Source organism: Lygodium microphyllum, chromosome 4, assembly GCF_053477565.2.
Source record: "Lygodium microphyllum isolate KBCC chromosome 4, Lygodium_microphyllum_v1.1.10, whole genome shotgun sequence".
NCBI classification, from domain to species: domain Eukaryota; kingdom Viridiplantae; phylum Streptophyta; class Polypodiopsida; order Schizaeales; family Lygodiaceae; genus Lygodium; species Lygodium microphyllum.
In genome coordinates this window covers 132,865,481-132,890,867 of record NC_141138.1, presented here as the reverse complement: position 1 = coordinate 132,890,867, position 25,387 = coordinate 132,865,481, and the positions used below count along the sequence as shown (strand labels likewise).

General features: G+C 41.5%; 1 pseudogene; it reads left to right on the top strand.

The window, feature by feature from the left end:
* Positions 1 to 3,569: 3,569 nt before the first annotated feature.
* LOC148037642 (uncharacterized) lies at positions 3,570 to 23,523 on the top strand (annotated as a pseudogene).
* The last annotated feature ends 1,864 nt before the right edge of the window (positions 23,524 to 25,387 follow it).

The window sequence follows — 25,387 nt, the reverse complement described above, 5'->3', positions numbered from 1 at the left end:
TTGATATATCATAATTACGAATAGAGGAGTTCGTGATGGCAGGTTGTGTAAACCCATTATGGACGTACACATTATATTTTGACAGAGCGTCCAGGGGCCCTAATAAAAAAGGGAGTGTTGGAGTAGTAATCTGAGATCCTCGACGTAGAGTTACGATGAAGTTAGCTGCTTATCTCGGGGTAGGATTCACTAACAACATGGAGGAGTATAAAGCCTTGATTATGGGACTGCATATTGCCAAGCAAGGTGGTATTCAGCTGTTGTTAGTAAAAGGGGATTCCCAGTTGATCTTGAATCAGCTAGATGGGACATACATAGTGCAGAATCCCATCCTTTGTATGTAGCATCGAACTGCCATGACCCTACTTGAGGAGTTTGAGAGAGTGTCTCTTCAGCTGATTCCACGTTATTGGAATCAGTTTGCAGATTCACTAGCAAACCTTGCTTATGAAGAAGACCTTTTCTTCAACTGTGGTCCTAGTTTAGATATTGCTATGAATAATGAGACAAGACCCGGTCATTTGTGGGGAATGTTATCAGAGCATGCAATATATGGCAGGCGATGGTTGATTTGGGTGATGCAGAGAGTAGCCGAGACCCATCTACCGTTGTTATCCTGGACCCATAGGCTAATTAGACAACATGTTATGCATACGCCTCTTGCTATATATGCAGGAGGGATGGGTCATAATCTTATGCATTTAGTTTAGGGCTGCGAGCCCTATTTTTCCTCCTTGGAAAGGAGCATATTATTATATATCTATACTATTTCAGGAAGGGATGTGTAGGTGCTATTCTGTTTGATCTTGTTAGGCCAAGAGGGCCAATTTTGCGAGGTTTTCAATGTTTTATCTCGTTAGGCCAAGAGATCCGATTAGTTTTTGTAGTGAAATGCTTTATTTCATTAGGCCAAGAGGGCCAATTGTCTGTTTAGTACGGGTGCGGTTAATGGTTTCTTGTTTTAGTCATGTGCTAGACAAGTTTAAAGAAGAGCTTGGAAGGAGCCTATGTTGCGCCGAGGCTTCTCGTGGCCCTATCCAGGTGATATCTCTCCTTGACGAGTACCATTTTTTTATTCTATATGTGTATGTGTACTTGTAGGGGATTTTCTTTTCTTGGAGACATTGCCAGGTATCGATAGATCTATTTTAGAAAGTAGTCCTAGTGACCCTATTCTGCTAGCCTACTAGGCAGCTGTTCTAGGAATTCTTGTTAGTTGTGAGGCAGTTAGAGAAGCCAGCTAGAGGAAAAAATGATGATGATAGAGAGGAAGAAACCCTGAATATCTCAAAGGAAAAAATATATTCAAAGGTGTGTAAGAAGGGGTTCTAACCCCTATAGAAGAATAACAAAAGGAAAATTTATAAGCAGTTGCTCATCGCCTTGAGAAGGCCTGGGAGGTTCCTGGGGACGAGTCAGACCCGGGGCCGATGCCTTGTCTTCCCAGGGGTGGCATCTCGCTAGAAAAGAAGAAAGTAAGGAAGGTTGGAGCGAAAATAAAAGTGAGCATTCGAAAAGGATTAAGTGTCGCCTCGCGAGGGCTTGGTAGGTTCTTGGGTACCGAGACAGGACCCGAGGCCGATGCCCTGTTCTCCTTGGGTCACTACGCTCAGCTCCCTCCTTTTTACACGCTCGAGTATGGAAAAATAGAAACCTAAAAGAAGAAATTTGCTAAAAGAAAATACTTCTTGACCAAGCTATAGAAGTCCTCACCTAGTAGGAGCTTTTGGGGTGTGTTGTCCTTAGTTAGGTAGGTAGCTCAGACTACCACGTAGGGCAACCTCTTTGATAGTTCTTTTTAGTTTGGCCGTGTTGGAGCAGTCGGTTACTGACTAGCTTCAGGCGTTCGATCAGATTATGCTAGGCCTACTCCTTGTGGATTTCATGCCTTGGTTTTGTCAGGGGTAGAGTGACCATTGTGCTGTGTTTTAATATGTATCTATTTTGTATCAACTTGATGCTTCCTTTGGTTGTTTCGTACAGATCCGTTGTGGGATTCGACGGGCTGAGTCTCCCTATCCCATGGTCGCCAATGAGAGCGGAGTTTTGAGCCCGAGATGTGCCTAAAATTTTTCAAAAAATCCAGAATTTAGGGGAAAAATATTCGATATCGAAGGCGGTGTCATATTGCTGCGCATTCGAGGTGTGAAAACCACCCGAAAGTTGTGTGTGCGATTTGATACTTTGTGCATACTTAGTTGTTGTGATTACATTTATTTTCTGCACATGAGTATAGTGAGGAGGAGTTAGAGGCATAGTGGTGAACATGATGAGATGCTTTCAGCCTATGTTGATACATGTTGCTGCAAAAAGGTCTGGAACCATTGCTTGCCAAAATCCATCAGCACTATTGCTCGTAGACTCAGCAGAGGGGAGCCATTGACAGTAGGACGGATTCATGGTTTGAGCTCAATGACTGAGGCTGCTCCATCTGTGGCAAGACATGTTGTGGCAGGGCTGAATTACTTGATGACATTGTTCAAAGTTGCTTTCCTGTTGCTAATTGAACTTGGAGTGTTTCCTTTGATGTGCGGGTGGTGGTTGGACATATGTACTCTAAGCCGGCGGGACGGGATTTAAGGAACACATTGTGTCAATTTCAGATGGTGGTTATTCTATTCAGTGTTTTCATGGTGACCTTTTGGTGTTGCATTGTAACAAAAACCGATTGTGTTGTTGTGGATGATAAGGATCTTATTCCATGGCAGGCGGTATGAGGAATTCAGGAGTCTTATTAAATTTGCTCCATTGAGCTATGCCTATATTGGGCTGTCTTGGAATAGGCAAAAGTAGCTTACTCTGCGCTGGACGGAAGGAAGGGAGATGAGCTTTTTCAATGGAAAGGAAAGGAGGAGACTAAAAAAAAGAAAAGGATTTTTGAAAAGCTAAAGAGGGAGGGAAAAAAGAGGCGTATGTGACAGAAAAAGAAGAGGAATTACGCTAATTTGGGAGAGAGGGGACGAACAGGAAAAACGGTGCTCTGCGACTTCAATGAGCAGTATGGATGGACTGGAAGGAGGAGACATCCGATGCCAGCGATCAATCGAGTCGAGTGGGATATACCCAGCACTGAAGACACTCATAACCATGGACAATAGGCAGACGAGCGCGAGGAGGATTTTAGACGAGAAGAAAAATAGAGGAGTATTCGGGAGGAAGGCGCAGAAAAACAAGTGAAGAGGAACAGAGTATTAGTGGAGAAGAAAAGTTGCCCATTGGGGTGTGCTCCTGATTGTCTTTGAAGACTCGGTCTGATGCTTTAGTACAGACGGCAGCAAGATGTGCAAAAATAAAAAGAACCACCTGCAGGTGTGAATCGAGAGTGCAAGAACCATTGTAGTGATAATTGAGACCGAGAAGACCGATGTATTGATGTTGGTGACCATGGCAATTGTTGCGACTGTCGAGATTGTATTAGAGATTGTGTCATAGATCGACAGGTTACTCCAGCATATCTAAAGGACAGTGTTATTGATCTCACTCCCAGTCGTTCTCATCCACACAAACAATTTGGAAAAGACAGAGCGGCAGATTGTAGGTACTCATGACGGCGGAATTTGTTTTTCTCTATGACGGTTGGACTGGTTTTCTATGCTGTAATTCGTCATATTGTTGACGTATTTTGCGAGGCGTTTCAACCTACCTTCAATCTCAAAATCAACAGAGAATTTGGTTCTACAAGGCAAAGAATTCCATCTGATTTTGTTCCGCTTACGAGAGCGAGACTTGCTGGAAAAGTTTGACATCTGTGGAGACTATTGCTGATGCTGTAAGAAAATCTGGCAGCTTATGGATATGCTAGTGTTGGATGGTGAGATAGAAGAGACTGTGAACACAGACGGAAGACATGATATGTGTCCAAAGACTTGGTATATATAAGGACACTGTGTTGTATCGAGGCTCACAAAGTCGGTTTTCTGAATCTTCAGCCTTCACCAGTATTCCTTGTGGAGTTTGTCCTGTTTTGCACGAATGCACAGACAATGGTCTCATTTCTCCCAAAACTTGTGTTTATTTCCAAAATTGGTTAAAATTTCAATTGAAGTTGAAGTGTATACACACACACACTCTCTCTCTCTCTTTTCATTAAACACACACACTCTCTGATAAAGGCAGTCAAATCAATCTTAAGCAAAAGCAAGAAAGTCTACATGCTAGCTGAATTGAAACCTTCAAAGGAGCTCACTGGTTGGGCTTGGTACACAGTTAACCAGTTTGATTCAGAGTTTATAAGTGTCCTGAAGCTGCATTGTGTGGAGTTAGTATTGAAACAAGATTTGACATCCACCATAATACATGCATGTGGATCTGTTAAAAGGCTTCTCACAAACTAAGTGGTTTATCAGATGAACATGACAAATTGCAGAAGAAGATAATGGTGTAGTTCATGTGTATTAAAAGCTTTTTGAGAGAAAGGAGCGAGCTTTTGACATCTTTGCAAGTTGTCATGCTGAGCGTCGGGCACCTCGAATTCCAAGTGTTTGAAAAGCTCTGAGACATGGATTGTGACCTTTAACGGCTGATAGAACTGAAAGGCAACATTCATCAATGAAGACCATACTCTTGGAAATTTTCTTTGAAATGTATATATGATCTATGCATTCGAGAGGCTGCTCGGATTTCTTCATCTTGAATCTTGATACTCTTATTGACAGAAATAAAACAGAGTCCTGACATTATTTTCTCATCTTGTTTATTCATATGTTCGATCTTTTATCCTGAAATTTATCAAGGTCTTCTGAAGACGCGACTTTGCTTTCACAAATCCTTTGACATCTTTGGTGAACCCGACGTGAAAGTGTCGTAGAAATTTCAGGATGGGAGATACTTCAGCCTCTATTTCAGCTTCTTCTACAACTCCAGCTGTGTCTACTTCAGCTCCATCAATGACTGCTGCGTCAAGTACTTCAACGGAGGATCTCATTAGGGCCAAAAACGCTTCAAAAATGGCACTTGTAAGAAAGTGATTAAGTTGCTAATTAGTTGAGGTTTAGGAAGAATAAAACCTCTAAATTTGGTTGTCCAGATGTGATTAATGAGAGAATATTTGGTTCATTGAAGAGGTCGGCCATTAATTGCCCTCATCTTTTAATCCAGGTCAGGGGTCACCTTTTCGGCCGTTTATTGTCTTGGAACTCGAGAGATTTTGTATTTTCGAGATTTTCGTACGAACTTCGCATTTGTTTGCTCCCGCGTTTTCTTTCTATACACTATTCTCTTTTACCATTCCTTTTGCTGCACTTGCTTTCTATCACTGTGAGATTCTTGCTCGGTTCATTTGCTAGAATGTCTAGCAATACTACTTCAAATAACACAGGCGCAAGCACACGTAAATACAAGCTATCTATTCAGCTAGATCCGACTTACACATCTTGGAGAAGTATACATCATCGAGTATTGATAGATGAGATTGAAGCCAACAGGTTGCGAACACAAGGAATGAAGCATATAGATTTGTGGGTGGATGGAAATATCTATCCCAGGGATCCTTCTACAGGTAAACCACCTCCTTTTTTGAATGTCCATGACTATATAAGATATGCTGGAGAAGGTTACAATGGAATGCTTGGCTACTGTATGAGGTTATACTCTGCATCTTACACATATATAGCTCAAGTGCACGAAATGAAAAAAGCACTAGAAACTACACAAACAAAAATTTTAGAGTTGACAAGTCAGATTGATATTTTGAAAAATGTTAACAATTCATTGCAGAATAAGCTAATACGCTTGAGAGAAACTCCAGTAGGATTTAGAGAGAGGAAGAGACCATTAAAAAATATAACCAGCTTGTGTGAGAGAGCAAAGAAAAGGAGACTAAATCTTACAAAGAAATATGTCTCTAACATATTAGGCATAAATATCTGAGAGAATGAGGAAAGAATCAAACTTTTGAAGGAAACCATGAATAAGAAAGACATTTTGAGGATTCTTAAGTCACCAGAAAATGTGGATTTGAGAGGTCCAACTCTGAGAGAGTTAGTGAAGGATTTAAAAGGCACAGTGAAAGCAAATGAAATCGTAGAGACATGCGATACTGTGGGTATAAGTCGAAAAGGTTACCGTGCTATCTCTGGATTATGGTTTAAAAATCTTAAACGCAATAGGGTAACTATATTTGGATTGCCCCGAGCCCTTGCAGTTTCCACTGCAAGAATTTCCATGAATCGCAAGATTCCACATGTTTTTGGAGATTACTTTCACATCGAAAGGTCTATGTCCTATGAAAAACAAAAAAAACAGGCAATTTTTTATTACAATGAGTTTAACAATATATGGGTTGATCTAAAAAAGGTGCAAATTGCAATGGTTCACATGTATAAAATCACAGTAGAAGAAAGTTATGGTGTTCTAAAGTTTGCCTTGAAGTTGGATGAAGCACAGATTCAAAAGGGACAAAAGATGGAAAGAATTAGCATTTGCCTCATGAACATGGCATTGGACCATGGCAATGGCGAGGGCAAAGCTCCATTGCATAAGATCCAATCCGAGATGGAGATTTGGTGGATTGGTGCAGCCCAGGTACCAATTGAAAATCATCAAACGTTGAAATGGTTGTTCAACCATACAGGTATTCCAAATATCATTAAGTCTCAAAGTGAAGGCGAAATGTTGGTAGTTGATGGGGTTGGTAAATTTAATGTGGAATGGCATATGAGTGCTGATTTGAAAACTATCAAATGTATGCTTGGAATATGTAATGGTGCAAATGCAAAATATCCTTGCATTTATTGCATGGAAAGTATTGGATCCAAAGATTGGAGTAGTTTGCGACCAGTAAGAAGAGCCCCAAATAGAGACTCTATAGATTTGAGTAAATTTAAAAACATAGAAGACATCTGGGATCCCATTCTTTCCATCTCTCTTAAGAATGTTCATATTTGTACTTTGCATGCAGAGATTAGAATAATCGATAAGCTTCTCAGGTTGCATCTTGACTACGCATATTCCATTAAGCCATTATCTTTATCAGATGAGTGTATTGATAAATGCGACGCATTGCTATCGAAAATGGGATTTCATGGGAGCCCAGTTCACTTGAGAAAGGATCCAATACTTTCAGGAAAAACAAGAGATATCTTGGCCGATGTCTCTATGGGAGGCTCAAAAGCTAGACGATTCTTAGGAAACCATTCAGGAAAGCAGGTGAATGCGGCTTGGGAGTGTTGGAGAGAGCTATGTGAGATCACAACAAATGTTGCAAGCACGCCGAGGCTTGCGTTTCTTAGAATGGAGGTCTGGATACACCTTGATGTTTTTCTGAAACTCCTCAGGCAACATAAGACAACATATACATATGCGGAAGAGTTCAAAAGATCAATCACAAAGCTTGTTCAGGCGATAAAAGAGGCATGGGGAGAAAAAGATATCACTTTTTATCTGGTAAAGTAATAATTATTTAATATCGGCTTATTTTGACAGGTTTTTCAATTGGTATAAAATTTGTGTTACTTTGTATTGCAGCATATTCTTCATATTCATGGACCTTTCTTTGTGGAGGAGCATGGCCCCTTAGCAACTTATAGCAACCAAGGCATGGAAAAATCCCACTATCAAGCACGCACAAGTTATTTTCGAAGCACAAGGCATGGGGGAGGAGTTACAAAAAGCAATGCTTTGGAGGAGCTATTCAACTGGTTTTTTCGACGACAACTTCAAAGAATGCAAATAAAAGACGGCAATGACACATGAGCAATCGCACTTTTATATATAAGAAAGAATATATACAAAGCTAGTTTTCCAAAACTCTCACATTCTCTTCCTCCTCAGGAATCTTTCCTCTATAACGTAGAAATTTTTTTCTCTTGTAGCCAGCTATAGATTTTACATCAGTTCTGTCTGCAGCTAAGGCGTAGGATGAAAACGCCAAAAAGTATCCTGCTCTAGAAGCAGAGTAACCTGGACCGTAGCCAAAAATCCTAATTGCTGCAGTCTTTTCCAAAAACATTATTTTGTGGGCATTATATTGTAATCCTGAGAAACTTAGAAGCCTTGTAAGAGCTTTAATACAAAGTATCGGCCATGCTGCGTCCTCTGAGAAACTACTATGAAGTACAAAAAAGGATTCAGGGTCAATCCTAGCCAAGTAGTGGCTGAGTGCAATGTCTTTGGTGGTGTTACTAGCAGCTCTCGATCCTTTGCCACGCCCCAAGAAGTTATCTGTATCGGCAATCTCCAACTGCAAATAAAACCCATACTGAATGAGCATGAAATGTAAACCTACCAATGTGTAAAAGCAAATTCAAAATTATCTTACCACTTGATTTTCATCGTACTCCAATTTAAACGGATTCCATAAATTAATTGATGATGCTGTCTCATTGGTGTTAGTCAATTCTTTAACATATTCAGACTCCTCTCTTCCAAAATTGGAAATGCCGAGCTCGCTTTGAATGCGATCGAAGTCCTCATCAGTAATACTCAACTCTTTTTCAACTTCTTTGGCCTTTTCAAAACAAAGAGAGAATGCCTCACCAGCATCAATAAACTTATCATCTAGAGTTTCTTTATCAAGTTTCAGAATCTCTTCCTTTGATTCATTTTCTGTGTCAATTATCCCATTAGCAGCATCAGAAGCCTCTGCAATAATTGCAAGACAATAATCTTCCCTGAGATTAAAATTTTTTTGAATATCTGATAGTAAAATGTACTCCTTGTCCTTGAAAGGTATACATGGCAGGGAAGGAACAATATGGTGAGAACTCTCATCAGGTTGAGGGTTTGTATCTCCTTGGCTCTCCTCAATGATAGTCTCAGCTTTGAAGTGAGCAACATCCAAATTCTCAGCAATGGAAGCCTCAAAATCTGTATCTACAACCTCCTCTGTTTCCCTTTCATCTGCCAGATCATCCAACATGCAAAAGCTGGCAGTCTTTGCTCCTTCCAACTGTTGCTCCTCAGCTTTCATAGGGTATTTGACAAGGATGAATATAATAAAAGCAGCAGATTTTCTCATCATCTTGCAGTTTTTGGAATGAGTGCATCAAAATATGTCTGTTGAATGAAACCTCTCCAGAGAGTGGGCCCTGCACTTTCTAGTAAATACTGCCTTTTCATTTCCTGTTGACCCAATGGGAACATGGACATATTCAATTGTGCCAACTTCAACAGAAGGATCTGCAAGAGTTTCAAATTCCAAAAAGTCCTCCATAATATATTTTTCACAAGATTTCAGAACTTTGTCAAGTTCCCAATCAGGATTAAAAATATTTTTCACAACTCCATAGAATGAGAGATCCATTCCATTCTGAAGCATAAAATCAAGTAGCCTCTCTGATGGAGTGATATCAATGAGCTCTGATACTCCTTGACCTCTCACTACTGGCGTTCGCTTCCCTGGAGATGTACTTGGCTTTCTCACACTGGTGGCAGAGGATGGAGAGGAAAAAGAATGCACATGCTGATCAGCTGTTGATGCACTTGAGCCTTTTGAAAGCCTTCTTCTTTTACCAGTTCCTGAAGAAACCTTAGATTGTATGGGTTCAGACATGTTTCCAACTTCTGACGATACGGCGCGATAAGAGAGAAATGATTCAGACGGAAAGGCCCCCTCGCGTCGTATCGGTGATCCCAGTAAGAAGCGCTAGAGCCACAACAAAGGTGGTCACACGAGCTTCAGGAACGCTGAAAGAAGACTAGATCTACAGAACCTCCAAAACGAAGCGAAGAGAGGAAAGCGAAGAAAACCAACAGTCGCTCTCGCGCCGTATCAGCAATACAAACAAAGGTCAGAAATCGAAAAAAGCCGTACAGATAAGAAACACACCCTTATGTAGGCGCGAATTATGCCACCTGGCAGTATCCGTTAGTCTCATACATGTGGCAGTAGCTGTTGGGCAACACGTGGCCGAAAACCACGTGGCGAACAAGTGGACCGGTCATTACTTGACACGTAGCATACGGACCATAAATGCAGATACGTGGCACAATCAGTATCGGACACGTGTCTGACACGTGTCATGATTTACCTGGGTATATAAGTGGTCATTTGTCCGACGTGTACACTTTTCATTTCTCGAGCTCTTCCCGCCTTGCTTGCCGATACGGTGCGATACAAGTCCTTTTTCGCTAGCAAAAAGAGGTGTGCCGATACGGAGCGAGGGCGTCCAAACGGTGTGCTCGTTTTCTCCTAATCGCGCCGTATCGGCTTCTCATCTCCAATACGGAGCGAGGGCGTCCAAGCAGTGTGGTCGTTTTCTCGTAATCGCGCCATATCGGCTTCTCATCTCCAATACGGAGCGAGGGCATCCAAACGGTGTGCTCGTTTTCTCGTAATCGCGCCGTATCGGGTTCTCATCTCCAATACGGAGCGAGGGCGTCTAAACGGTGTGCTCGTTTTCTCCTAATCGCGTCATATCGGCTTCTCATCTCCAATACGGAGCGAGGGCGTCCAAACGGTGTGGTCGTTTTCTCCTTATCGTGCCGTATTGGCTTCTGATCTCCAATACGGAGCGAGGGCGTCCAAACCGTGTGCTCGTTTTCTCCCTATCGCGCCGTATCGGCTTCTGATCTTCAATACGAAGCGAGATCGTCCAAACAGTGTGCTCGTTTTCTCCCTATCGCGCCGTATCGGCTTCTGATCTCCAATACAGAGCGAGGGCACTGTTCCATTCTGCTCGCTTTGTTCATATCGCGTCGTATCGAAATTGCTCATTTCGTCACTTTCCTCGCCAGTTTGTCTTTCAGTTATTGTCCTTCTGGTTGTTATTTTTCCTTTTCTGGATGGCAAGGACAAAGCAAACTGCAAGAAGAGTGTATCTAGATGGGAAGGACAGTGGGGGTAGAAGAAAGTTAAAATTTGATGAATCTAAGGGGGTAGAAGAAGCTGGTCCATCACAGGCTCCAGAGCATTTTACAACAGAAATCCCTCCTACACCAGGTGTTGTCCTTATATCTTCCATAAATGTTTCTTCACCTGAAGTTGAGGAAGCAAAGGATGAGGCTAACCCTGTGAAAGATTCATTCCCTACAATGGTACCTGAGCCCACATCTGCTGAAGCCACTGAACACCCCAAGCCACAAAAGAGAAAGAGGAAGTCTAGGTTCTTCTATATGCAAAGATGTTTCAGTGAGATCGGGAAAGCCCAGAGAGCTACACAGCATGTCATTCCAAAAGCTGCTTTTATAAGGGTGGTTAAAGAGATCTCTGATAGATTGTCTCAAGTGGCAACTGTCTCTGGTCTAAATAAGAAGTGGCAACTCTCAGCCATTCTTGCCCTGCAAGAGGCCGCAGAAGATTTTGTTATTGATTTCATGAACGACGCTTACATTGCTGCCGCCCATGCTCATAGGATCGCCCTTATGAATAAAGATTTCAGCATCATTAGCAGAGTGAGGTATAGGTTTGACAAAGTCCTGAGGCCCTTGCCTTCCAATGATCAAAAAGCCTTTGAAATCCTTAACGTTCCCCCAAAATTGTCCAGGAAAGAGAAAAAGCTAAATGTTGAAGATGTTAGTGACCTTTACCCTACAAGGGGTGCCACCTAGCAGGAGGCTTTCTTGAGTGAAGAAAATCAGGAGGTGTTTGAAACTAAAGACGATGTTTACAAGAGGAAAGCCGCATCACTTGCTCCCGTCAACAGCGAGAGGATGGGCAAAGCGTATGGGCAGATTCTTGTGAATGTTGTTGGGGAATCTGAGGAGGAATATCTTAGTATATCTCCCGAGGACAAGCCCATGTTGGAAAAAAGGGATGTCCAACTATCTGACTCCGTGGTATTTTGTTGCATAAGGTAAGGTTTTTTGTTGCATAAGTTAAGTCTTTTCAATTATATTTTGGATGAAATTGGTATTGAATAGCTTTTGCTATTATCTGCAGGGCATTGGTGTCCTCTCTCACTCTCGATATCCGTAGAACCATATACATTGTTGATCCACTTCTCTCTGTGGGACTTTTTGCAAAATCTGGTTCTAATATTTCACCATTTTTTTGTAGCTTCGATAGTGTGAGAAATTACCACATCTTTTTCCCTTATGTAGAAATGTATTTTTCTTTTTCTGTAGAGGAGAATTTATGTTCATTTGCTTTCACCCTTCTACTCACCTCTTTTATGAATTTGCAGAGGGCATTGGAGTCTCATCTACATTAATTGTCTTTCAAGGGAAATTATCTTTATGAATTCTCTCAGCGGTGTTCACGGTCAAGCACGAATGTATGTTGGAAGAAAATTACTTACTTTGATTTCTTTTATAAATAATATTTTGAACTTACAAAGCTTCCTTTTGCAGTGCTGGTAGACTCGTTTCTACATTTTTGGATACAACATACGAGGATCTTGATGATCCTCAAAGGCCGTATACTTTTCTTCTACAAGAAGTTCCATTGCAAAGCGATGCGCATTCTTGTGGATGGAGAGTTATCTCAAACATTTGCAGAACAGTGGATTCAAAGCTGTTACAAATAGAAGGAGTGAATGTAAGTTTATTTCATTTGATGTTTGTGTAACCCTTATCATGATGTCTTTTCACTAACTTATAACATTTATTCTTACAGTGTAGAGACTATCCTGAATCATATGTTTGGTGGATAAGGGAGAGATGCATCGAGCTGATTCTAGACAAAGCAATCACACCGTATGATCCTGACTCCCCTCTTCCTCCCAAAACTTCAATGGCCAAGGGCACAAGCAAGGGAAAGGTTAAGGGAAAGGGTAAAGACAATGGCAATGGTAAAGACAAGGGCAAGGGAAAAGGCAATGGGACCACTGCTGCAGAGTCTAAGAAAAAAGGAATGCCACTGCTCTCTCCTCTTAAATTTGATCCATCCCCTCTTAAGCCCCAAGAAAGGAGACTACCTATAAAGGTCAAATTTTTTCAACAATCAAAGAAAGGCCCTGTGAGAAAAAATATCTTTGAAGAAATCGATAAAGAATGAAAATAGCAAACATAAGCATACACGAGCCATTTTATTTTGGCTTTGTACATTTTTATGCAATTTTTGTACCTCATTGTGTAATGAAAATTTTCACTTGTAAATCGAATGTAATGTACATTTTATACACGAGCCTTATTATTTTGGCCTTGTACATTTTTATGCAATTTTTGTATCTCATTGTGTAATGAAAATTTTCACTTGTAAATCGGATGCAATGTACATTTTATTTATACACATTCGAAAGGCGACTTGCTTCACAATAGCTTATGAAGTTCCCATTAAAAAATATCTTAAGGACAGTCTATTAAGATAAATTCCTGCCAAGTTTTCATTCTTAAGGCCCCAAACTCACAATTGTGGGAGACAAACAACTCGTACAAAAGAAAGAGCGCTCGGCTCTTTTACCAATTGTTACACCATTCACTTTGAACTTATATCTAGGGGATGTATTGTCTAGCAATTCCAAGGTATCCCTCACATCTTTCAGACTCCAATTGGAAGTAACACTCACCTTCTTTACTTCTTCATGCGGAAAAACGTGCACCACAAGTTTATATGGTGTGTTCTCTGTATCAGAATCCAAGGGAACCCAAATACCCAATCTTAGTTTGTATCGCCTGTAATCAAAGGCCAAAGCAAGATTTTGGCCAGGGATACTGTAAGACAAAGCCAAGGATTGAGGGCATGCACTGCACCTCAAGGTATCACCTTTATGATCGCACTCTCTAGATTTCCAATGCGTCCCTATAGTGTTGTCCAAATCCTCTTCCGAAAAGTTTCTACTTAACCAAGATACCTTCGTTCTTTGTAAATTTGCTGTTTTGAAGCAAGCCACGAAGATATGGAGGGGTACAAACCATGATAAACGTATTCTTCTTGAGATCCTTCCAGCTGTCATGGACTTTTTAATATCCTGAGATATTTTGAATTTGAAACTCTGCACTGTTACCTTGTCAGGAATCTCCCAATTTAGAGATGAAAGACTTGGCAATGGCAAATCTTCGATATTCCCATATCTATCCGCTTTAGAGGGAACCACATACTGTGCATAATATATAAAAACCTTGCATTCACTATAAAAAGACAGTTTGATCGGCATAAATAATGTCTGCCAATACCTTATGAATGGCATGGAAAGTCCCACTTAGGCTTTCCACAGGTTGCCATTCAATACTTGTTGACGGAAAGATATCTACAATGACGAACCGTTTGTTAGAACTTGCATAAATGGAAAAGAATTATATACGTTATTCAACTTATAACTTACAATGTGTTTGTTGGGGAACACGTTCATTTGGAGGCAAGTGCATATCCTTGGCCATGTAAACATGTTGCACCTTGACAAACCAGCCTTCGGGCATAATTTTGAAGGCAATGATACGCCCCTTCCAGTGATGTTTTATATCTTCTCGTTTTCTTCTTTTCACCTTATGGGAGCCCTTGCAAGATGGCAGCATGGTAACCCAATCATTTACAGCAAAGGTTTTGGGCTCAAAATTTCCATCTACTCCCTGGCTATAGACTGTGCAAGAGTGTATTAAACGAGAAGGGCGCCTGGAGGAAGCCATGAAAAGAATGAAAGCGCATAGAAAGAAGCTCAAAGAGGGGTGAATGAACTAAAAAGTAGCGCCAAGAACCCAAATGAGTATGTATTGGGCGCCAAAAACAATATTGAAAGATCTCCCGACTTTCCAAAAACTCATTATTAATTTCATCACATCTCTGTCATGTATTTTGTCAGATTTGTAAGTAAATAACGTCTTTGGGACTCCAAAACATGTCAGAATTTAGGGGTTTTGGCTAAAAAAGAAGAGAGAATCACGAAATGGACTCCACTATCTCTAAAAAAGAGGAGACAAGAATGCCATATTCTTGCACACGTGGCGAACTCTCTTTGGCCCTTTCCTTAATCCCGTGATTAACAAAAGTGCATTTTTTGAAGTGTTTTTGGCCCTAATGAAAACAGATTTTGCAGAATATGTCCATGTATATGCAGCTCCAAAATCAGCAAACACAAATGTATATGCAGCAGCAACAACAATTGCATCAACATCAGTTGTCTCAGCAAAGGCAACTCTATTCGGAGCAGGAGAATGCAAACAGCGCGACTAAGGCTATTGAAGCAGTTGAGAGTGAGAAGAAGCTATTTGATGGGCATAATGTTTCAGCATATTTGAAGACATATGAGATCAAGATGGGGTTTTTTGGAGTTCCTGTTGGACTTATGAGTAAGTACTTCCTTCGTCTTGTCACACCTGCTTTGAGGACAAAAGTGACTGATCTTTTTATTCAAAATACACATTGGCAAGATTTTAAGAAGGCCTTGAAAGAAGAATACTTCCTTGAGGACTTTGGTATGGCTACTCGACGGTCATTCCGAGAGTGGGTCTACATGCCAAACAAAGGTCTTGCTGCTTCGGAGTTGATTCGAGAATTCGAAGAGAGGTATAGTCAGCTTGATGCCATTGAACAAAGATCATTGGATGTTGAAAAAGTTGAGCTTTTCTTGCAAGCTGCAGATCCTGCTCTTCAAGAAGAATTGGGTGAGCTTCTTGAAGATCGCACGAAGCCTATGGGTCTTAAAACTGATTGGCAGGATGCTCAGGATGCAGTCTCGACTTTGACCAAGAGGAGGATATGGAAGACTCGCCTACAAAATGGTTCCATGACACCTACACCATCATCTGCTCCTATGCCTACTTCTATCCCTGTTATTTCTTCTCCTCCTCAGCCAGTTTCTTGGCCTATGCCAGAGCCTACTGTTTCTACTCCACCTATTCCTCCTGTTCCACGACCGATGCCTACACCTTCTGCTCCAAAACCATCCGCTCCATCGGTGCCTACCTCTCTTGATGACATAATCAAAGGCATCACAGATTTGACACTTGAGTCAGTCAAAGCGGAGTTAGTGGGAAAGTTGAAGGAGCAGTTTGCTTCAACTGTGCCTACTACTTCTTCTAGTGCTCCTACTGCACCTAGGAGTGCTCCTAGTGCACCTAGGAGAGATCGGAGATGTATTTGGTGTGATAGTACGGAGCATCAGCATTGCAAGGATTGTGACTCTTTCCAGGATGAAAGGAGGCAGAATTTGGTATATTGAGGGCAAGATGGTAAGATTTGGTTGACTGAGACAGGAGCTCCACTTGCTACCAACTTTGGTAAAGGTGAAATGAAGAAGTTAGTGGAGGACATGGCTGCGCGTACTTCTTATGTGACAGCTAGAGGTGATGCTTCTGCATATGGAGTACAGATTGAGAAGGGATTGGAGACTCAGTCCGCACTATGGACTTATGCTATGGAGACTGCAAACAAGGGGAAAATTCAGCAAACTGTTTTGACTAGTGCAGGCTCTAGCATCAGATCTGAGACAGGTTGGGACTCGCCTGTTGACAGGTATTCTATTTATGCTTATTTGGCTAAATCTCATTGTGCAGATGTATTTGTTGAGGAGAAGCGTAAGAGGGATGAAGAAAATCCAAGTGCAGCTAAGAAGACTAGAGGGGGTGAGTTTGTTACTCCACCTACTGCAGGACCGTCTTCAAGACCAGGGCCAGATCGACAGATGGAGGATGCTCAAAAGAGAGAAAAGAGGCAAGAGCCTAGAGAGAGAAAGCAGCCAGGATTCAGATTGATGTCCGATATTGAGACATCTACAGACATGAAGAAAATCTTTAATGATAAAATACTTGGCAGTGAGGTGACTTTCACTATTTCTGAGATTTTGGGCATCTCAAAAAAAGAGTTTCAGGATCAGTTTCAGGAGGTCTTGAAGAGGAAAAGACATGCATTGTCTACCACTGATACACAGGGAGTTTTAATTGGGGAGTTGGATGAGAGTGATGATGAGGTTATGGTTGATAATGCTTCTGTTTTTCCGCAGGTAGAGAAGAGGGTTCAGCCTATGCATTATGCTGAAATTGATGAGCCTGTTTTGATACCGTGTAGTCACTTTTCGCGGAGCCATTGGGCTAGGGCAACTACAGAGACGATGGTAAAGATTGGAGAGAAACAGGTGCCTTATGTTGCATTGGTTGATCATGGTTCAGAGATTAATCTCATAGTTCGTGGAGTTTATGAGAGTAACAGATGGCCTATGGATGTAGAGCATGGGTGGCGTATGAGAGCCGCCAATAACACTGCAGGTGATTTGTATGCTGCCTGTCCTAGTGTCAAGGTTTCTATTGGTGATGTAGAGGAAGATTTTCATTTCTTTGTGCAGGATTCATGCTCTTATCCCATAATTCTTGGTCAGCCATTCATTACAGAGATGCGCATGGAAACAAAGGTCATGGATGATGGATCTGCTTATGCACGGATTCGCAGTAAAGATGGTATGAGAGCAGTTCAGTTTATGACTGTATGTGTGAACCATGTTAGAAACAGAGATACTCTCAGAGATGCACCCTTGCCCACTGTGAGGGATTCGGGTTTTCATTAGGTACCGCCGTTTCGCGAGACGATGGTGGTACAGAGCAGAGGAGATTGGAGTTCTCGCCTCCTGGCAGCAGTAGTGTTTTCTCCTCCGGTTATGTTGGGATTTCAGCAAACAGTTCAATGAGTTATCAGAAGACTTCTAGGTTGCCTAGAGCTGCCATGCAGTATATATGCAGGAAGGAGAAAATTTTGAAAAATGCAAGAATTTTGGAGGATGATGAGCACATAGATGGGATGTATGACAGTGTGATTTGTGCAGATACGATGACAGAAATGGGAGATATGCTGAAAACTGATATGCTGAATTGTCATGGTAATGTATTAGTGCAATCCCTGGACATGTTTCATGAAATTGCAGATTTTGTGTCACAGATTGAGACAGAGGCTGAGGAAACTCAGCAAAGAGTGTTGAGTGCTGAAGAAATTCAGCAAACAGAGTTTCCAGCTGGTTATGATCAGCTTTCAGAGAGACAGAGGGCTGAAAATTTTCAGCCAATAGAGTTTACTGCTGAAATATTTCAGCATTCAGAGTTTGGGGCTGTTTCTATGCTGTCCATAGAGCAGAGGGTTGAGAATATTCAGCCATTGGAGTGCAGAATTGCTGATTTACAGCAAGGTTTATGTAATGCAGAAGAGCATAATGAAGCCAGGGTTAACACGAAATACAAAACTGTGGATAAGAAGGTGAAGCCGGTTGCTGTACCGCTTCCATCTGACAGTGTTCAGCAAATAGAGAGGGCTGCTAAACAGCAAATTTTGAGGAATCCGGAGCATATTGGTCATAAGTTTTCAGCAGAGACTCTTGCTGAATTGAAAATTGGAAATGGTGATTTCTTGCTACCCATAGAGAAGCAATGCTTTCAGGATATGCTTGAGCATCATGGAAGGGGATTTGCTTTTGTCCCACATGAGATTGGATGTGTGAATCCTGATATTGTTGCTCCTATGGTCATTTTTACTATTCCTCATATCCCATGGAATCTCTGACCTATTCCAGTGCCTAAAGCACACTTGCCAAAGTTAATTGATTTATTGAATGAGAAAATCAGGATGGGAATCCTTGAGCCTTCATCTGCACCATACTCAAACAGGTGGTTTACAGTTCCAAAGAAGAATGGTACTCTCCGATTTATTCAGGACATGCAGCTAGTGAACAGAGTTACTATCAAGAATGTTGGTATAGGTCCAGTTGTGGATGAGTTTGCAGAGGCATTTGCTGGACGTGCCATCTATTCTTTGGGTGATTTGTATTCAGGATATGATCAGTTTCAGCTGGCTTTGGAAAGCAGGGACATAACCACCATGAGAACTCCTATTGGGCTTGTCAGGATGTGTACCTTGCCTCAAGGTGCCACTAATTCTGTTGCGCATATGATGAATGCCATGCATAAGGTCCTTCGTGATTACATACCTCAACTTACTATGCCTTTCTTGGATGATGTGCCCATTAAGGGGTGTGCAGAAGAAGAGAAAAATGAGAGCCTAAATGAACAGGGATGCAAATACTTTGTGGCTAATCATATTTCAGCATGTGAGAAGATTTTGGCCAGGCTAGAAGAAGTGAACTTGACACTTTCAGGGCAAAAATATGTTTTTGGAGTGAATGAGGTTATCATTGTTGGGCATATGTGTGGATATTATGGCAGGAAACCCTCACCTGATAAGGTGAATGCTATAGGCACGATTGCAGAGTATTGTTCTACCACTTCGGAGGTACGGAGATTCATTGGTGCTTGTGTGTTTTATATGATTTGGATACCTCATTTTGCACACATAGCAGATTGTTTGTATCAGCTGCTTCGAAAGGGGCAGAAATTCTATTGGGATGAGAGCCACACTAAAGCCATGCGGAAATTGAAGAAGTTATTGCAGAATGCTCCTACTCTCAGGAAAGCGGATTATAATTGTGAAAGGCCTATTGTATTGACAGTTGACACTAGTCCAATTGGCATAGGTTGGGCTGTGGGTCAAGATGATGCAGATGGAAATAGGTATGCTATTCGGTTTGGGGCGAAAGTCCTAAACGAGAGACAGAGGAGATATCCGCAAATCAAGAGGGAGTTATTGGGAATTGTCACGGCTCTCAAATGTGACAAGGAGTACTTTATTGGCGCTTCAGTTGTGGTAGAGACAGATTGCTTGCCATTGATTGGTATGATCACGAGTTGCTCTACTCCGGATATAGCCATGTTGAGATGGATTGCATACATCAAGTCATTAAATCCGGAATTTAAACACATAGCAGGGAAGGATAATCCAGTGGCAGATATGTTGTCTAGAGCCAGATATGATGATGAGGAGACTCTACTTGCAGAAGAGGATGATGCAGAAATTTCAGCCACTATGGTTGATCATGTTTGTCATGTCTATGATATTGTGGCTTTCATAGAAGAACTTTATGTTGGAGATTGGTTGCAGATTGGCAGGTACCTTAGTACACTAAGCAAAAGAGATGAATGGACAGATGAAGAGTTCAAGAAGATCAGAAGGAAAGCTTATGGTTATTTTCTCAAGGACGGATTTCTTTGGAAGCATCCGAAGAAAAGAGGCGGATTACCTTTGCGGGTTGTCTGTGATAAAGAGACACAGTTACAGGTGATGAGGGAGTTTCATGAGAGTTCTTGGGCTGGTCATAGAGGAGTATGGGCTACTTATGAGAAAATCAAGGAGAAATATTGGTGGAAAGGCATGTATAGAGATGTTTCTCACTTTGTTGAGACTTGCAGAGACTGCCAGATGTATTCAGTAGTGCGTCATAGAGATGAGCTTCATCCGACCTATCCGCTATGCATTCATTATAAGTGGGTAGTTGATTTGGTTACCATGCCTATGGGTCTATGGCAGATGAGGTACATTGTTTTGGCTAGAGAGGATCTTTCTAATCATGTTGAGGGCAGATCTTTGAGAACGAAGACCACTAGTGCAGTGTGTAAGTTCTTATTGGAGGAAATTTTCTGCAGGTATGGTTGTGTGGGTAAGATCACTGCAGATCGTGGTGAATTGGATGCAGATGAAGCTAGGGAGTTTTTCTTTCAGCTAGGAATCAAGTTGGCTCTAACCACAGCATACAATCCAGAGGGAAACGGAAAGAGTGAAAGAGGGCATCCGCCGATAGTGAAAGCATTAGCCAAAGCATGCAGAGGACGGATTGGAGAATGGCCAAGACTTCTACCATTTGCTTTATGGGCTGATCGTACGACTCATAGTGTTACCATAGAATATATGCCTGCAGAGTTGATGTATGGTCAGAAACCTGTTATGCCGATTGAGACTTGTGCTTTGACTTAGTCAATTTTACCTTGGCAGGAGGATTTGACGAGAGAGGAGCTCTTAGCTCTTCGGATTCGACAGCTGGAGAGGAGACCTGAGGATATTCAGCTAGCTATTGATAGGTTGAAGGTTGCTAGACTAAGGAATAAGGACAGGTTTGACAGTAGGCATCGCTTACGGCCAAGAGCAATAGAAGAGGGAGATTGGGTATTGGTGTTTGATAGCAGTCTTGAAAATCAGCATACTGCACTTCGGAAGATGGTGAAAAGATGGTTTGGGCCATACATAGTCAGACATGTCTTTGATAATGCAACATATGAGCTGACAGAATTGGATGGGACAATGCTTAGAGTACCTATTGCTGGAAAAAGAATCAAGATTTTCAAGAAAAGGGATGATGAGGACTATGCATTGGAAGAATTTTCAAGAGAAGAGCAACGACAAGAAACTCCAATGGAAGAGACAGATAATCTTGTTGATCTACCGGAAATGCATAATAAAGAGATTGATCTGTTTGTGGATCTTGATGATAACGATCATGGGTAGTTGGCCCATCCGGAGGATGCATAGGATTAGAGGGGGTGGATGTCGTATTGCTGCGCATTCGAGGTGTGAAAACCACCCGAAAGTTGTGTGTGCGATTTGATACTTTGTGCATACTTAGTTGTTGTGATTACATTTATTTTCTGCACATGAGTATAGTGAGGAGGAGTTAGAGGCATAGTGGTGCACATGATGAGATGCTTTCAGCCTATGTTGATACATGTTGCTGCAAAAAGGTCTGGAACCATTGCTTGCCAAAATCCATCAGCACTATTGCTCGTAGACTCAGCAGAGGGGAGCCATTGACAGTAGGACGGATTCATGGTTTGAGCTCAATGACTGAGGCTGCTCCATCTGTGGCAAGACATGTTGTGGCAGGGCTGAATTACTTGATGACATTGTTCAAAGTTGCTTTCCTGTTGCTAATTGAACTTGGAGTGTTTCCTTTGATGTGCGGGTGGTGGTTGGACATATGTACTCTAAGCCGGCGGGACGGGATTTAAGATTGTGTCAATTTCAGATGGTGGTTATTCTGTTCAGTGTTTTCATGGTGACCTTTTGGTGTTGCATTGTAACAAAAACCGATTGTGTTGTTGTGGATGATAAGGATCTTATTCCATGGCAGGCGGTATGAGGAATTCAGGAGTCTTATTAAATTTGCTCCATTGAGCTATGCCTATATTGGGCTGTCTTGGAATAGGCAAAAGTAGCTTACTCTGCGCTGGACGGAAGGAAGGGAGATGAGCTTTTTCAATGGAAAGGAAAGGAGGAGACTAAAAAAAAGAAAAGGATTTTTGAAAAGCTAAAGAGGGAGGGAAAAAAGAGGCGTATGTGACAGAAAAAGAAGAGGAATTACGCTAATCTGGGAGAGAGGGGACAAATAGGAAAAACGGTGCTCTGCGACTTCAATGAGCAGTATGGATGGACTGGAAGGAGGAGACGTCCGATGCCAGCGATCAATCTAGTCGAGTGGGATATACCCAGCACTGAAGACACTCATAACCATGGACAATAGGCAGACGAGCGCGAGGAGGATTTTAGACGAGAAGAAAAATAGAGGAGTATTCGGGAGGAAGGCGCAGAAAAACAAGTGAAGAGGAACAGAGTATTAGTGGAGAAGAAAAGTTGCCCATTGGGGTGTGCTCCTGATTGTCTTTGAAGACTCGGTCTGATGCTTTAGTACAGACGGCAGCAAGATGTGCAAAAATAAAAAGAACCACCTGCAGGTGTGAATCGAGAGTGCAAGAACCATTGTAGTGATAATTGAGACCGAGAAGACCGATGTATTGATGTTGGTGACCATGGCAATTGTTGTGACTGTCGAGATTGTATTAGAGATTGTGTCATAGATCGACAGGTTACTCCAGCATATCTGAAGGACAGTGTTATTGATCTCACTCCCAGTCGTTCTCATCCACACAAACAATTTGGAAAAGACAGAGCGGCAGATTGTAGGTACTCATGACGGCGGAATTTGTTTTTCTCTGTGACGGTTGGACTGGTTTTCTATGCTGTAATTCGTCATATTGTTGACGTATTTTGCGAGGCGTTTCAACCTACCTTCAATCTCAAAATCAACAGAGAATTTGGTTCTACAAGGCAAAGAATTCCATCTGATTTTGTTCCGCTTACGAGAGCGAGACTTGCTGGAAAAGTTTGACATCTGTGGAGACTATTGCTGATGCTGTAAGAAAATCTGGCAGCTTATGGATATACTAGTGCTGGATGGTGAGATAGAAGAGACTGTGAACACAGACGGAAGACATGATATGTGTCCAAAAACTTGGTATATATAAGGACACTGTGTTGTATCGAGGCTCACAAAGTCGGTTTTCTGAATCTTCAGCCTTCACCAGTATTCCTTGTGGAGTTTGTCCTGTTTTGCACGAATGCACAGACAATGGTCTCATTTCTCCCAAAACTTGTGTTTATTTCCAAAATTGGTTAAAATTTCAATTGAAGGTGAAGTGTATACACACACACACACTCTCTCTCTCTTTTCATTAAACACACACACTCTCTGATAAAGGCAGTCAAATCAATCTTAAGCAAAAGCAAGAAAGTCTACATGCTAGCTGAATTGAAACCTTCAAAGGAGCTCACTGGTTGGGCTTGGTACACAGTTAACCAGTTTGATTCAGAGTTTATAAGTGTCCTGAAGCTGCATTGTGTGGAGTTAGTATTGAAACAAGATTTGACATCCACCATAATACATGCATGTGGATCTGTTAAAAGGCTTCTCACAAACTAAGTGGTTTATCAGATGAAAATGACAAATTGCAGAAGAAGATAATGGTGTAGTTCATGTGTATTAAAAGCTTTTTGAGAGAAAGGAGCGAGCTTTTGACATCTTTGCAATTTGTCATGCTGAGCGTCGGGCACCTCGAATTCCAAGTGTTTGAAAAGCTCTGAGACATGGATTGTGACCTTTAACGGCTGATAGAACTGAAAGGCAACATTCATCAATGAAGACCATACTCTTGGAAATTTTCTTTGAAATGTATATATGATCTATGCATTCGAGAGGCTGCTCGGATTTCTTCATCTTGAATCTTGATACTCTTATTGACAGAAATAAAATAGAGTCCTGACATTATTTTCTCATCTTGTTTATTCATATGTTCGATCTTTTATCCTGAAATTTATCAAGGTCTTCTGAAGACGCGACTTTGCTTTCACAAATCCTTTGACAGCGGCGGCTGCAGCTAGGACGATTTTAAGCACCAAGTGAAAGACGGCTTTTAAAAGGCGCCCAAGAGACACTTGTGGATTTTTGATAATTTTTTCGACTGACGTACGGGATGCCAGGAGTTGCCAGTCAGTGCGGGATGCCGAGATGGATGTGCAGGATTTTTTAGAGGACAAATCGGAGTCCGGACGCAGAAGAGGCAAAAAATTGGCCAAATTTGAAAAGGTGGACAAAACTTAGGCCAAAAGGGGGTGCCCTTTGGGAGGAGGCACCCCCCCTCCCTCATTTTTTCACGTGGCCACAGCATCTTCACGCCAAAAATGGCGTCGAATAAATCGCTCCCCCCCCCACCTCCCCCACAAATCATGAATGGAGCATACAAGCAACCTATCTAACAGACAATGCCCGGCAAATTCTCCTTCTTCCCTGATCATATCGCTGGTCTTCGCGCGAGATATGGCTGACTGAATGAAGAGATCATAATCTAGTCTTTCTCTCTCCTCCCTCTCTCTCCTCTCTATGGGCTCTTCATGTGCACTATCTTGAAGGAGGAACGGGGAAGGATATTGAAGGAAATGGTGATGGAGATTGATGGAGATGCTGAAGATTGCTGTGCAGCATTGGATTGAGAGCAATGGAGGCTCCGTCTGCTGGTCACGCACCCATTTAATGCGTCTCGGGTTTCGTAAAAACACAGTATGACCATTTTTATGAAGAAAATGAAGGGTTTTTTGGTATTTTATGATGGTAATGATGTTCTTATTGGATGAAAATTTGTTAGAGTGCTAGTTGTATCATGATTAGTTGTTGTTTATCAAAAAATTTTGATTTTGCAATGATTTACATGCGCTATTTAATTCTCGTAAAACCCGAAATGCGGTTTTTAAGCGGTAAAATGATAGTTTTGTCGTTTTGAGTTGGTGAAATGTGTTCCTATGGGAGGAGAAAATGGAAAATAAATTAAATGTTAGTATGCTGAAGTGATTGGAACAAGAAAAATCAGAAAATAACATATTTTATTGATAAATAAATCAAAAAAATGAAGAAAATAAGGGAAAAAATAGAAATATGCTTCACAAAAATAAGAAAAATATAGTGATTGTTTGTGGATGTATGGTAGTGGCAAAGCATGAGGTTTGTTTGCCCTATCTCCTTGTCAAAGTTTGTGATTTATTGCTTTTCATACGTCAAAACATGACAAAATGAACCTCTACACCTATGCAACGAAAGCAATACCTAAACGTAGGGGGTTGGGATGTTTGAATGGTGCGATTTGCGTGCTGATTGTTGCTAATTTTTTTATGTATATCATGATATAGAGTTTGTTGTATTTTAACTAAGAGGATAGTAGCACAGGTGTTGTCTCGGTGCTATCCTTACATCGCCGCAACGAGTTAGTGAATGAGCATTGTAGAGCCTGGTTGTGCACAACACGTTTCTGATTGAAAATTATATTTGAGCACTTTAGAATCATCCACTTTTGCATGTGCATGTCGACCATGGTATCAAAATACAAAGGACTGGATGCATAGCACCTGTTTTCGATTACGATAACCCACGCTTGAGTGCGGAAATGC